Source organism: Amphiura filiformis, chromosome 7 (genome assembly GCF_039555335.1).
Source record: "Amphiura filiformis chromosome 7, Afil_fr2py, whole genome shotgun sequence".
Classification (NCBI taxonomy): Eukaryota; Metazoa; Echinodermata; class Ophiuroidea; order Amphilepidida; family Amphiuridae; genus Amphiura; species Amphiura filiformis.
The window spans coordinates 27,363,040-27,376,199 of NC_092634.1; positions in this window are offsets into that span (position 1 = coordinate 27,363,040).

Here is a 13,160-nt window from a genome sequence, read left to right on the forward strand (position 1 = left end):
GTGAACCATATTACAGCTTTAGCTGAAGAACACCAACTACATGTAAAGGTGATATCTCGTGTTAGCTAAAAGGCCATCAGGAAAGTAGTACAGAACATCAACCATTTACAATGAGAGGGATGTGCTGCAAAGAGTTTTCATAAGGCAGCTTTTACATTCTACTATACTTACGATGATCTTGCACTCTGCCCACAATTTGTTTTCACTTACTTACCCACCTTTTTGTTTAGATTCCGAGTGTCCTAATGATATATCGAGAACAAAATGTCAAGAATCAATAGTAGATTGCACAAATTTAAACATGACACTGAAATGGAAATCGAGCAGAGAGCAACAACAATATAATGTGCTATAGTGAGTATTCTTGTATGTATATTTTTTGTATGCTTGTTACTGTTTGCTGTGATTGTTTTTGTTTGTTTTATGTATTGTCTAACAATAAATACAGCTTCTGGTTTTAGATTTTTTATAGTAAATTGAAATGTTTGATTGTCAAATCCCTTTGCTTAGCCCGATAAACAGCATGATTCGACTATATTTATAAATACGCATTTATAAATACGCACGTGACCACTTCCGCGCTGCCATAACGGCTTGTAGATAGGAAGTCTCGAAGTGGCCTTCTACATAGCGGGTGGTCTTCTTGTACATTTAAATGCATAGGCGGTAAACAACACGAGCCTATTGTGCAGCAAAATTGTCTATTTTGTTCAACTTTGTGATTATATTGTAAATGTTTCCGTCGATAAATATTTTTCCGTCGGGAAATATTTTCACAATGTTGTTTTTGATAACATAATACAAATTCGGAATCCCCAATGTGTAATAATTTTGCTATTCAATTAATACTTAAATTTGATGATATTTATCTAAAGAGTTCATATCCTTTTCAATGGCATGAGGATTTGGTCACGCTTGCTGGTCTTGGTATGTCGTGCCCTGTAAATGAGACACGTGCGCATTTATAAATACGTATTTATGAATATAATCGAAGCATACTGAGAAAGAGACAGAGCCAGATCGGTCTTAGCCGATTCATTCGGATAGTCATATTGTTCTATACTGTAAATACTATTTTACTCAACACTGAGTAAAAAGGTCACAGCTCAACAGTTGAGTAAAAAAATTCTCAACACTGAGCTCATAAAGGTCACAATGAGTAATTTTGTACTCATTTGTTGAGTTGTGACCTATATAAGGTTAATAACAAGTTGCAGCTCAATCAGGACAAAACGGAATTTTTCATCATTGCCACCAAAAGAGCTCTCAATAAGCCTCCCGTCATTGAGCTGAGCTTGGGCAACCACTCAATCAAACCATCTGCCAATGTTAAGAACTTTGGTGTTGTTTTTGATGGAGCTCTTAATATGTCTTCCCATATTAGCAATCTTTGTAAAACTCTCAACTTTCACATCCGTAACTTATGGCGCATACGACGTTTTCTCAGTCAGGATGCGTGTCATCATGCCGTCAGAGCACTTGTCTTGTCTCGCATAGACTATGCCAACTCCCTCATGTATGGTGCCCGTGAAATGGACCTAAAACGGCTACAGCGTCTCCAAAATAAGGCTGCCAGGCTGATCTTTGCATGTGGACGAGACAGGTGCTCTGCCGATTTGTTGAATACCCTCCATTGGCTCCCGGTGAAAGAAAGAATTAATTTCAAAATCATGTTGCACATATACAACTGCATATCAGGTACTGCTCCGGCATATCTACAAGATCTTGTCACGTTTTATAATCATCCAGATTCATCTAGAAGCAGTCGCAGGCTTCGCTCATCATCTGACAAAACAAGGCTCTATACAGTTCGCTCCAGTAAAAGAGCCGGGGATTGCTGTTTCACCGTTTTCGGGCCCCAGCACTGGAACAAGCTCCCTGTTTATGTCAGAGAAGCGGAATCTGTGGCTGCTTTTAAACGTCTTCTGAAGACGTATCTTTTTCCAAATCAGTAATTTCTCGTTGTTGTTTTTATTTAGTTTTTCTTGTGTATTTTGTTTTGGAGCAAAAGCGCTGTGTTATCTGTAGAGCGCTATAGAAATGTCCTTTAATAATAATAATAATAATAATAATAATAATAATAATAATAATAATAATAATAATAATAAGCTCAATGTTGAGTAATTTTTACTCAACTGTTGAGCTGTGACCTTTTTACTCAGTGTTGAGCAAAATATTGTTTACAGTGTAGCTATACTATTGTTGATACTATTATTATTTTTTAAATTCCTATCGTTGATGTTGTTGTTATTGTTGTTGATTTTTGTTGTCGTCGTCTTCGTGATGTAGTTGCACAATGTGATCTAATACTGATATGGTAAGCGGCTGAAATTGTACACGCTAAACTAGAGTAATTACTGTATTTAATGTACATCCGTTTTATTTATTTTTTTCTCATTATAGCTGTGACCCAAGCGGTGAATGGGTCCCAGTAGCTGGGTGTACAAATATATCTACCAACTACTGTAATCTACCAATAATACCTATGGAAAAGTTGAGTCAATTTTTATATCTAATCATTATAAAAACCGAAACTAACGAAGATGGATGTAATGTGGATGACGATATCGTGCCGGATGTTTGTGGTAGGTACTTGCTATTTCTTGACTTATTATTGTCCAGGCCTAGGATACATCATCCTAAATCGTGACGTAATTCCGGTCACCCTTCCCATAATTCAACGTTCTCTGATACTATTCGTCGTAGAAATTTTAAAATTTTATTCCATGTGTCAATTCGCCGTAGAAGTAGTGATGCAACAGGATTAATTACCATAGCAACCTATTTTGAATGTATTGCCCCGCACTATAAACCGTCTGCCATGCCTGTGTTTGTGTACAGTCATAGATTGAATACAATACCGCTGTTTTCAAAGACACTAATCGTACAGGTGCGAGTAAAACATACATGGACTTAATGTAACATTTTTATTCGCTGTCGAAGTGATGATGTAACAGGATTAACTACCATAGCAATAGATGAATACAAATTTTTAATATTTTGAGATATTCTTAATCAGGATATGTGTGGGTCCAAAATTAAAAGTACTCACTTCAAAGTATAGTATCTGTATAACATCAATCTACTAGGCTCAAGGATCTCAAAAAGATATATTTCTCTCCAATGCTACCTATGGTTCCGGAAAAGATCAGAAACAATATTTAGGTTGTACGGTGGTTAAAACTTTAAAAAAGAATAAAAATACTCCGATTTTCGTGAAAATTATTTGTTGCCCAATTTAAGGCTATTCAGAAAAGTGACTATATTTTAGATTTATAATAAACTTATTTTATTTTTTACTGACACACTCATTGCTTCTTGTTTCAGTTGTAACTGGACCACCAGTCTTGTCCAATTTTAGAGCAACAAGATATGAAATATTCGTTTCCGTTTTGGCACCCGAAACTCCCTATATCGACGAAACCACGGGGAATCCTTATCGGTTAGACGATAGATATCATGGTTACGAATATAATGCATCACTTTATAAATTGAATTCTGCTGGTAACGAAGAGGTATGTTTGTATGATAATTGATAATAGGTGATTAATTTAATAAGGGGTCCAACTTGTGATATTTTGGGCCAAAATTCTGAACAAAATATGCACATCTCCCTCTAAATGTTAATGCTTCCCCGCCACTGTCGATCTTATGGTTTATGTAAGCCAAAACTTGACTACTTAAGTGCACATGTCTTCCTCATCGTGAGTTTGGGCCTTCAAGTTATAGCCTGGCCCACGGCCCCCCCTAAAGGTAAATCCGGCCCTGATTGTGCCCCTGTTTACATGCCCCTCGTGACAGTAAAGGTCAAACAAGGTAATCATTTGAAAATACTCCAATCTTCCTGATGGTGTTATGTTATTCATGCTTTCACTGACGGTGAACAACATCGCCTTGTACTACCGAGTTTCCGGGTTCAAGCCCCGGCCGTGCCAAGGACTGTATGTGCACTTGGATCATCCCGATCCATACTCGCTTTCGCGGGTTCTCTCCGTGATCTCCGGTTTCCTCCTGCTTTCAAAATCGGTGATCTTGGTTATTGAAAACTTTCTTCACCCATTGGAATTTGTGGAGCTGCACAGATAATTGGTGGATATTACAATCTAAGTGCGGATATATTTGCGCCGGGTTCAGCTGCAGCCGGCCTAGTTGATGAGACCTGATTCAGATTATTCGCCAGTTGCAGCGAAATTACAGCTGAAAAATGCGCTATAGAAAAATTCAAAATTTATTTATTTATTTATTTAAGATGTATTCCTGAAATTGGATAGCTATGGAAGATTAACAGTTTGCATTCATTAACATGCTAACCACTTGTTTGCATTGTGTTGAATGATCTTTCTTTCAAACTTGGAATGAAGTGAATTGACGCGTGCGTTATGTAATCGCTCAATTCCAAAATTCTTGGCAAGGAATGTAACGCAAACATAAGACGCATCAAGTAGTCTATTTGGATTCGGAAAAAAGGAACCAATATCATGAATAGAGACGACGGGGTCCACGTTCTAAGTCACGTATATGATCCTCTTCTGAGTGACAATTCTACACCCTCTCTGGTCGTGATTGTCCAACTGGAAGATGTGATCATCAATCAATATTCTGATGATATCTTTCGTCCATGAAAAGCGAAACCGTCAAACTAGTCAGTAAATTATATTATTCAGTCTGTGTAATGTTCATTTCAACAATTTTGTTCAGTTTTATCACTCCATGTCGTTACGCTAACTTGGTTAATTATAAATAGGTGAAAATCTTAATTTGAGTGATGAAACGGTCTTCTTTCTTTCTCTCTCTTTTTTGCAAAGCAGCTTATCAGCAGAAAGGGTCCACTTCAATTAAATGAATTCAGTTTTCGTAATGTGACTCCTTCTACTCGATATAAAGTTGACATAACAGGCGTTCTTCAGGGCATACCAGGACAAGAAAATACAACAATATTCTTGGAAACAGAGCGTAAGTTTATTTTGAAACATAATATTTTCCGCTGGTAAAACCCTTCCATGCTACCAGACTTGTTTTGTTTATTTACTCTGAGACAAAAAGGTTTTTGGCTATCCTATATGTAGAGCCATGAAGAAAAGGTTCTTGAAAATTGAGGAAACCCACAAAGACACTTTTGGTCTATTTTAAAACCCTTTTCAGATCTAAAGTGGTTCTTTCTAGCTTTTCCAGAACCCTTGTCGGTTCTTCGTAGAATCATAAGGTTCTTCATACATAACAGCTAAAGAGTGTTTTTGAGGCTCTGCTTAGAAGTCTTTCCCTAAGAGTGTTGGGTGTCCCCAAAAGCAGTCAGGGCGGAAGGGTTTGATTGATGGCGATGTCAATTATTTTAAAGGCAACACAAAATCAACCATTTTAAGCATATTGAGATGTATATTGTGACATTCTTTTATCCCCTTTGATCCATACCAAAGTTTCTTTTTAGATCCCGTGTGCTTGGTGGCCTACGAATAGGTCTACAGCAAGTGTGTGGTTTTCTAGGTCTAATGAATGGCGCTTCTATTCGGTCAACAGATTGTTTCCTATTATGTGTTTGATTAATTTTATGTTTTATAGCATACTGAAAGTGAAATTATGTGTTGTGTTTAAAATAAAGATGCAGATAAACCGTACATCATGTGCCTAGACGACATCGTTGTCGTTGTAGAAAAGAACGTGGAGGAAGTTAAGGTATTCTGGGACAACGCAATAGCATGGGATGTTAATAACAAATCATTGACCCCTGACCCGGACATATCATCAGGAAATATGTTTCAGATCGGAAAAACTAAAGTGACGTACTGGGTTGAGGATGATGTTGGAAATGAGAATCAATGCTCATTCAATGTTGACGTACGTGCTAAAGGTCAGTTGATTTTATGCTGTTATATGTTCTTTAAAACATTCATTATAATGAAAGACAGATATATATATAAAAAAAGACTAAATCGCGTCTGATGTCAGGACAAAGGTGCGCCGTAATTGGTTGCCGACCTGCGCAGTACGGTATTTTCTGCCTAGTTATCAGAATTTCAGACGCGAACTATAGTCTTTTTTATCTCTGTCTTTCATTATAGAAGTTATGAATCACATGTATTTTGATGATTGATGAAAATAAAATATGAATGAATGAATGAATGTATAGATAAGTTACATTAATGGAAATACATGTAGATTAAATAACAAAGACATGTTACATCAAAATATATTCAACATCTACGTAAAAGTTTGTCTGTAGGAACTAATAGCGACGCTGCCTGCACCGTCAAGAACTCTTTCGATGCACAGTCGTTGCCGATATAGTCCGGGCCATACTTCACAAAAATGCCTTACGTGTGCATTTCATGTTCATTTTGGTTGTTGAACTGTTTTTTGAAATCTGCATGGACCCCTGCAAAGGTTGTAGGGAAACAATCAAAATTATTACACCTCATAAATATTCATGAGCAACCAATGCCCCTTTTTTGGTCAATCGCAAAGGACACGACCTAATTCACCTTGCGATATTTGTCCAATATCTACATGTCAACCTCATCCACATAGCTTAAGTTCGGTGTAATAAAACAAACACTACATGGTTTATATCGGAGAAACATGTAACCTTTTCCACTCGGTACTGGCTACGGGCATTATCTTCCCTCACCCTTCGGCTTCATGGTCATAGGCCTGCAGCCAATACCTCGGGCAAAATAGTTTGCCCTATTTCCCCTCTAACCATGTAGTATTTGTATAATATCGCACGGAAAAAATAGTCCTTATTATTGACTAAAGAATTAGACTGATTAGCTGATGAATATTTATGAGGTGTAATTCGCCGTAGAAGTGATGATGTAACATGATTAATTACCATAGCAATATGTTTAAACAACGTTTGAATATATCGCACTGGACTAATACGTTCACGCGGTACCTCTGCATTGAACCAATTGAACCGTAGATGTCAAATGACAGGGATAAAAATCTGGAGTTCTATATCATGCTGATCACTCGCACCTGTAAGGTTAATATCTTTCAAAAGAACGGTATTGTATTCAATCTATATGATTGCAGACATACACCGATGATGAGTGCAACCTGCTTGTAGTGCAGGTCGATATATTCAACAATTGTTTTAACTTATTGCTATGGTAGTTAATCCCGTTACATCATTACTTCTACGGTGAATAAACTTGTTTCTTAGTAACATTATCCAGGACATTTAATGTAATTACAAGTGTATTTCTTGGTGTACGCAATGGTCATAAAGAACTACCAATTAATAATCAAATATATAGAAGAATTAGTTAATTGCCACTAACTTTAACTTTTTTTTCAGATGTGACACTGGGTGGACAAGTAGCTCTTATAGTGTTCGCTATAATATCTACAATAACACTAGCGGTTGTCAGTATTACTGCTAAGAAATACATTTTATCTAGCAAAAAATGGAAGGATATAAACATACTTGCTCCGCTCAGAAAGGTCAGTATTGCAAAGTTATGCAAACATAGAAATATTTGTATTAGCTCTCGTCCTACGGAAGAGGGCGGGCTGCTGTAATATCAATTGTGTAAATGTGAGGTATAAAAACATTAAACCCCACGTTGTACTTAAAATAAATTAATATTTCTCTCCTATCTTAATAGACTATATGGGAATCCATTGTGTCATAACTTTCAGAGTGGGTAATCTTAACTAACCTTAAGAAGGGCTTAATAAATTAAACTGATTATAATTAGTCTGGTCATCTGGAGTTCAATGATATTCACAGATCCCTCGTTTAATTGACTTCTTCTTTTGGTCGACTAACATGTACCTGATACATTTTCTGAGAAGCATATTATTTAATAAGCAGCAGATGCTTGAAGCAGAATTTTAGTTTCATTACTAGCAGTGGCGTAGCGGGGTGGGGCAGATGGGGTACGTGCCCTGGGCGCCACCCTTAGTGGGCGCTGAATTGGCCAATTCAGCATCGATTCTGCGCCCATCCTAGCGATGAAAGTCAAAATTTTCGTGCGCTTCGTGCGCATTTTATCACAGAATCATTTGAAAGATCAATTTAAGACCGATATTCAACTTCATTATAACCAAAATGAGTGATAAGCCCTATTTGTGCAAATTTCCGCGCGCGTTTCAAGAATTTGGGGAGGGGCGTCATTATGTATCCTTAGCCCTGGGCGCCACAACCCCTAGCTATATGCCACTGATTAGTAGCTCACCAGCTAGAGGTGGTGTTTTTCACTACTGGCCCCCACCTCGAGGGACAGTGTTATAGGAGGGCCGAAACTCCTCAAGACGGGTGGCAATCAACTGATGATCCCGCATTTAAGCTAGTCTCGGTTCCAGCCGTTATGTGCTCCTACGTAACTAAACAACCCGTCTGGCGATAACCTTAAAATGACAACCGCCGATTGGTTAATCAATTTCCATATAAAGAGGTTTTCAATTGAACCACGTAACTGCGGAATTATGACATGACTTGTGAAGGAGTGACATTAAACATTGTACCGCCCAGATTTGTAGCTATACAAAAATTAAGGCAATAGCGCCAAATTTCCAATGGTTAAAAAAAAAGGACTAGACTAGAGGAGGCAGCCACTGAGGCGCCAATTGTCGGATACTATGCAGATAAATTACAATGCGTACTCACGTGCATTGTGTGGATTTATATCACCGCATGGCTGTCTATCAACCACTGTACCCCAGTGCTTGAATGACAGCCAATCCATTCCAGTCCCAGGCCGGAATGATGTTCTGCCAATCAGAAAAGACGTACTATGAGGTTGTCGCCAGCTGGAGATCGCCAGATGGTTTGTTTAGTGACAGAAGAGCACAAAACGACTGGGACCGAGACTACACAAGGACTATTCGCTGCCGTAGTGCAAGTTAGTAACAATTGGTTACTGGTTCAAGCCTGGGCTAATACACCTGTTCCGAATTATGATATGCAATAGGCTATGTGTGAGCGAATGGCGTATGTAAAAAAGGTGGCCATCTGCCATCGAAATACAATTTGTAATTACCAAATTCATACTATTCTATTCCATCACCTATTGCAGGCTCAGACCCGTTACATGCAGATAGTACGTATTACAAGAAATAATACAAACGATTTTCGTTCGACGCCTAGCGAAAGAGAGGTTTATGACGCTCCAGTGAGTTCATCTTCTTCGCCTGATAACGATGCCTATGATCCTCTGGTACGCAGTCATTATTCAGACTATGCAAACAAGAGTTCATCTTCTTCTCCTGATTACCATGTGTATGATTCTCTGGTACGCAGTCATTATTCAGACCATGGAAACAAGAGCAGTTTTCAATCGACGCCTAGCAAAAGAGAGATTTTTGTCGCTCCAGTAAGTTTGTCATCTTCGCCTGGTAGCTATTCTGAATTTCGCAGTCAATCTGCAGACCATGGAAGCACCTACAGTTTACAATCGATACCTAGCGAAAGAGAGGTTTTTGACGCTCCAATAAGTCCATCATCTTCGCCTGGTAGCATTGCCGCTTATTCTCGGTTAGGTAGTCCTGACACTGATAACCCCGACAGGGATGAAAACACGACGAATCGCATCCAAATATTTAGCTATGGTAGAAACCCTACACGAGATGCAATACCAACTTTTTTGTATGCTATTGACGATTGACGGAGAGAGAGACAAAACCCAGGAGGGTTTATGGTAAACAAGATAGCAGGAAAGAAAAGAGAGAGGGGAAGTTTTTGTGTGAAAAAGAGGGGTCGGGTAAGTGTAATAAAGGAGAGAATAATCTAATAATGGATGTTCCTGTCGCAAAATTGAACAAGTGTCACAGCTTTTGGAGATTGCAGAGGAGAACATTGCCGAAATGCTGAGGCGATTATACTTGCAGATGAGTCCAAAAGACAGCTACGTTGCTTCAGAAGCTGATATATAATAAATAAATGTAGATATTTATATAGTGCTTTATGCTGTAAACAACCTCAAAGACATTAATTCCACTGTCATTAGAATTTGTCGAAACCAGGTTGCAGCCTACAAATAGCGCAGGGTTCATCAGTACAACAACTGTGACTACCCCTAACAGCTTTCCATTGTACCTGGGTGGGGTGAGGGATATCTTAGGTTACAGTGTGAGTGAAGACTTGGTGCTTAAGATAAATACAAAATTGAATTCTGTGTCACCTGACACCTATTCAAAGATTCTAAATCATTGTCATATCTGCTTCAGAAGCCAAAATATACCTAATTATACCATGTGGTGGTGGCCATTTTGGTGGCCATCTTGGACTCCTGTGTGAATGAAGACAGCAGTGTTTTAGAATAGTACAAATTTGAATTCTTTGACCTATGAATTATATTAAAGGACACTAAAATCATCATCATATCTGCTTCAGAAGCGGAGATATATCTAATCATATGTGGCGGCGGCCATTTTGGCGTCCATCTTGGATTCCAGTGTGAATAAAAACAGTGTGTTAGATTTGTGCAAATTTGAATTCTCTGACCTCTTAAACCTATTCAAAGACACTAAAATCATCATCATATCTGCTTCAGAAGTTGAGATATATAGCTAATTATATGCTGTGGCGGCCATTTTGGCGGCCATCTTGGATAAAAAGAATTCCCCAAAGAGGATTTTTTTAAATTTTGGAGGATTGCGTAAAATGGTGAATTCCAAGTTTTGACAAAGCAACCTATTTTGAAAATCTGTAAAAGTTATTTGGAAAATGTTATGCAGTATATTTGTTGTGTCCTGTTCTTACTTCTACTAAATAGTCGATATCTATCGTTTATTTATGATGTTACGAAGCAATCCTTGTATGGAATAAAGGATTTGCTATGCTTGAGTGACCTTAAACTATTCTTTCTTTGGCTGCAGTTTTGAAGCCAATTATTGCGGTGTGTGAGTTTCATCATTTGAAATGACGGCAGAGATGGAGTTTTCATAAAAGTATAGACAAGGTTCGTCCTTAGTGTCACAGCATGCATTTATATCCACAGTATATTGGCAAACCCACAGCTACGTGACGAAGAAGATAACATTTTACTGCGGAGGATGCTTGAGGAAGTTATATCCTCTGTAATAATGACATTTTTGGGTAAAAATTGTGGTAAAAATCACATAAAAAGTATGTTTTTCAACCTAAATATGTGACGTGTCATGTCAAAAGGAGACACTTTTGGGCAGGATCGTAAATGGAGAAATAGCCAAAAATCTGCCGCTGGGTGAATTTTTCACAATTGGGGTTTGTTGCGAATTTGTGATGTTATTAATGTTAAAAGTATTGTCTGATAGTTTCAGACCAGAATATAACCGGCATCTTGTATTTTTGAGACATTTTTCAAGTTAATTCCTACTCTCAACATTGTCAATAATATTTTAAAAGGCCGATATCTCAATTTCCAATTTTATAATAACATAACTTCCGAACTCAATATCTCCTCTTAGGAATGTCCAATTTCATTGGCGCAAACGGCGTTGTGGAGCAAAATATCTCTATATTTCTGATATGTAAAAGGCTCAAAATTCATAACCTGCCCAAAAGTGTCTCCTTTTAACATGACACGTCACATATCTGATGTCATATTGAAATGTTTCACTTAATTCCATATCCAGAATTATTTAGCATTGTAAGCTGTATTTCCTATAAAAGGAATGTAGGATTTCTCCAATATATTGCACAGTGCGGCTGTACGGTGGTGATAAAGGATCCACGTGTTATGATGCCTTTGTACTGTGAATTACACACATGTATGCTGTTTTTGTCCATTTTCAGTAATAGCAATGTCACGCGAAAACGAATCAAGCTATTTCCATGAAAGTCACAGAATAAGTAGAAGACATGTGTGGCATTGTTTTGCATTTAATAAGATTAGATACACTGTTGACTATATATTTTTGATATTTTGTTCAAACACGGTATAAATCTGTCTGGGACACCTTGTATGTGGTGGCGGCCATTTTGGCGGTCATCTTGGATTACAGTGTGAATGAAGACATCAGTGTGTTAGACTTGTGCACATTTGAATTCCCTGACCTCTTAAACCTATTCAAAGACACTAAAATCATCATCATATCTGCTTCAGAAGCTGAGATAATTATATGTTGCGGCAGTCATTTTGGCGGCCATCTTGGAAAAAAAAGAATTCCCCAAAGTGGATTTTTGTGGATTTTGGATATGATATTCTATGATACCTTCTGATTCTTTAGTGCAAAAATCAGCTTTGCACCAATTTTTTACGGGTCAAGATGTCCAACGACCAAACTAGGACTACTCCCATGAGACAGCCACAACATCATGCAACTCCATTTCTTGTATACTTTTATGCAACTCCATTTGTTTTATAACGTTTAATAAAATTTGATTGATTGATTGATTGATTGATTGATGCCAGGACCGTCGGGTCGCTCTTGCGTCGTCGGTCTGATTTTTAACCGATCGTTGTCGCTTTTATTGCATTTTAGTGGACATTATTTCAATGTGTTATGTGGAACGTGAAAATGTTTGTGTTGCCGAGATATCGGTCTTCATTTTGCCATATTTTGTGGACGTTTTCTACGCATGTTAGTCTTGAATTGGTAAGTACACATGGAGCACATAGCTGGTTTGTTGATCGATACCACTTAACCCATTGCTGTGACGTCAGTTTATTCAATAAACTGTAGATTGTTTTCTACTAATCAACACCATCGCTCGTGGATTCGGATCTACGAATCAACACTTTCTCATGTATTCTCCTTAACTGAATCGATCCACAATAGTCATAAGAGTAATAATACAAAGAGTAATATTGAACGTATCAATAATTACAGCCGTGAGTATTTGCTTTCATTTAGAACATCTCTACCCGGTACTGAATCATACATTAATCGTGTTATGACTGAGGATATGCACGCATCTAGCCGATTTGAATATACTCAAGCGATCACGCCCTTCTTACGAATGAACCTAACAGAAATTACAAGGTGTGCCCACCTCACCCACATGTCCTTCCTCGCAACCCTTAATACACACCCGCGCACACATCACACACCCCTGCCGCACCGACATCCACAAACCGCACTCCATCCACTACACACACCCTCATCCACCACACGACTTCAAACACAATCTAATACAATAAATCTGAAATTAAGACTGGAATATGGAAAATTAAATTTTCGTCTCGTACACAATGATTTACACGGATTTAGATCGGTTTTTTTAGTTCAACCGATCC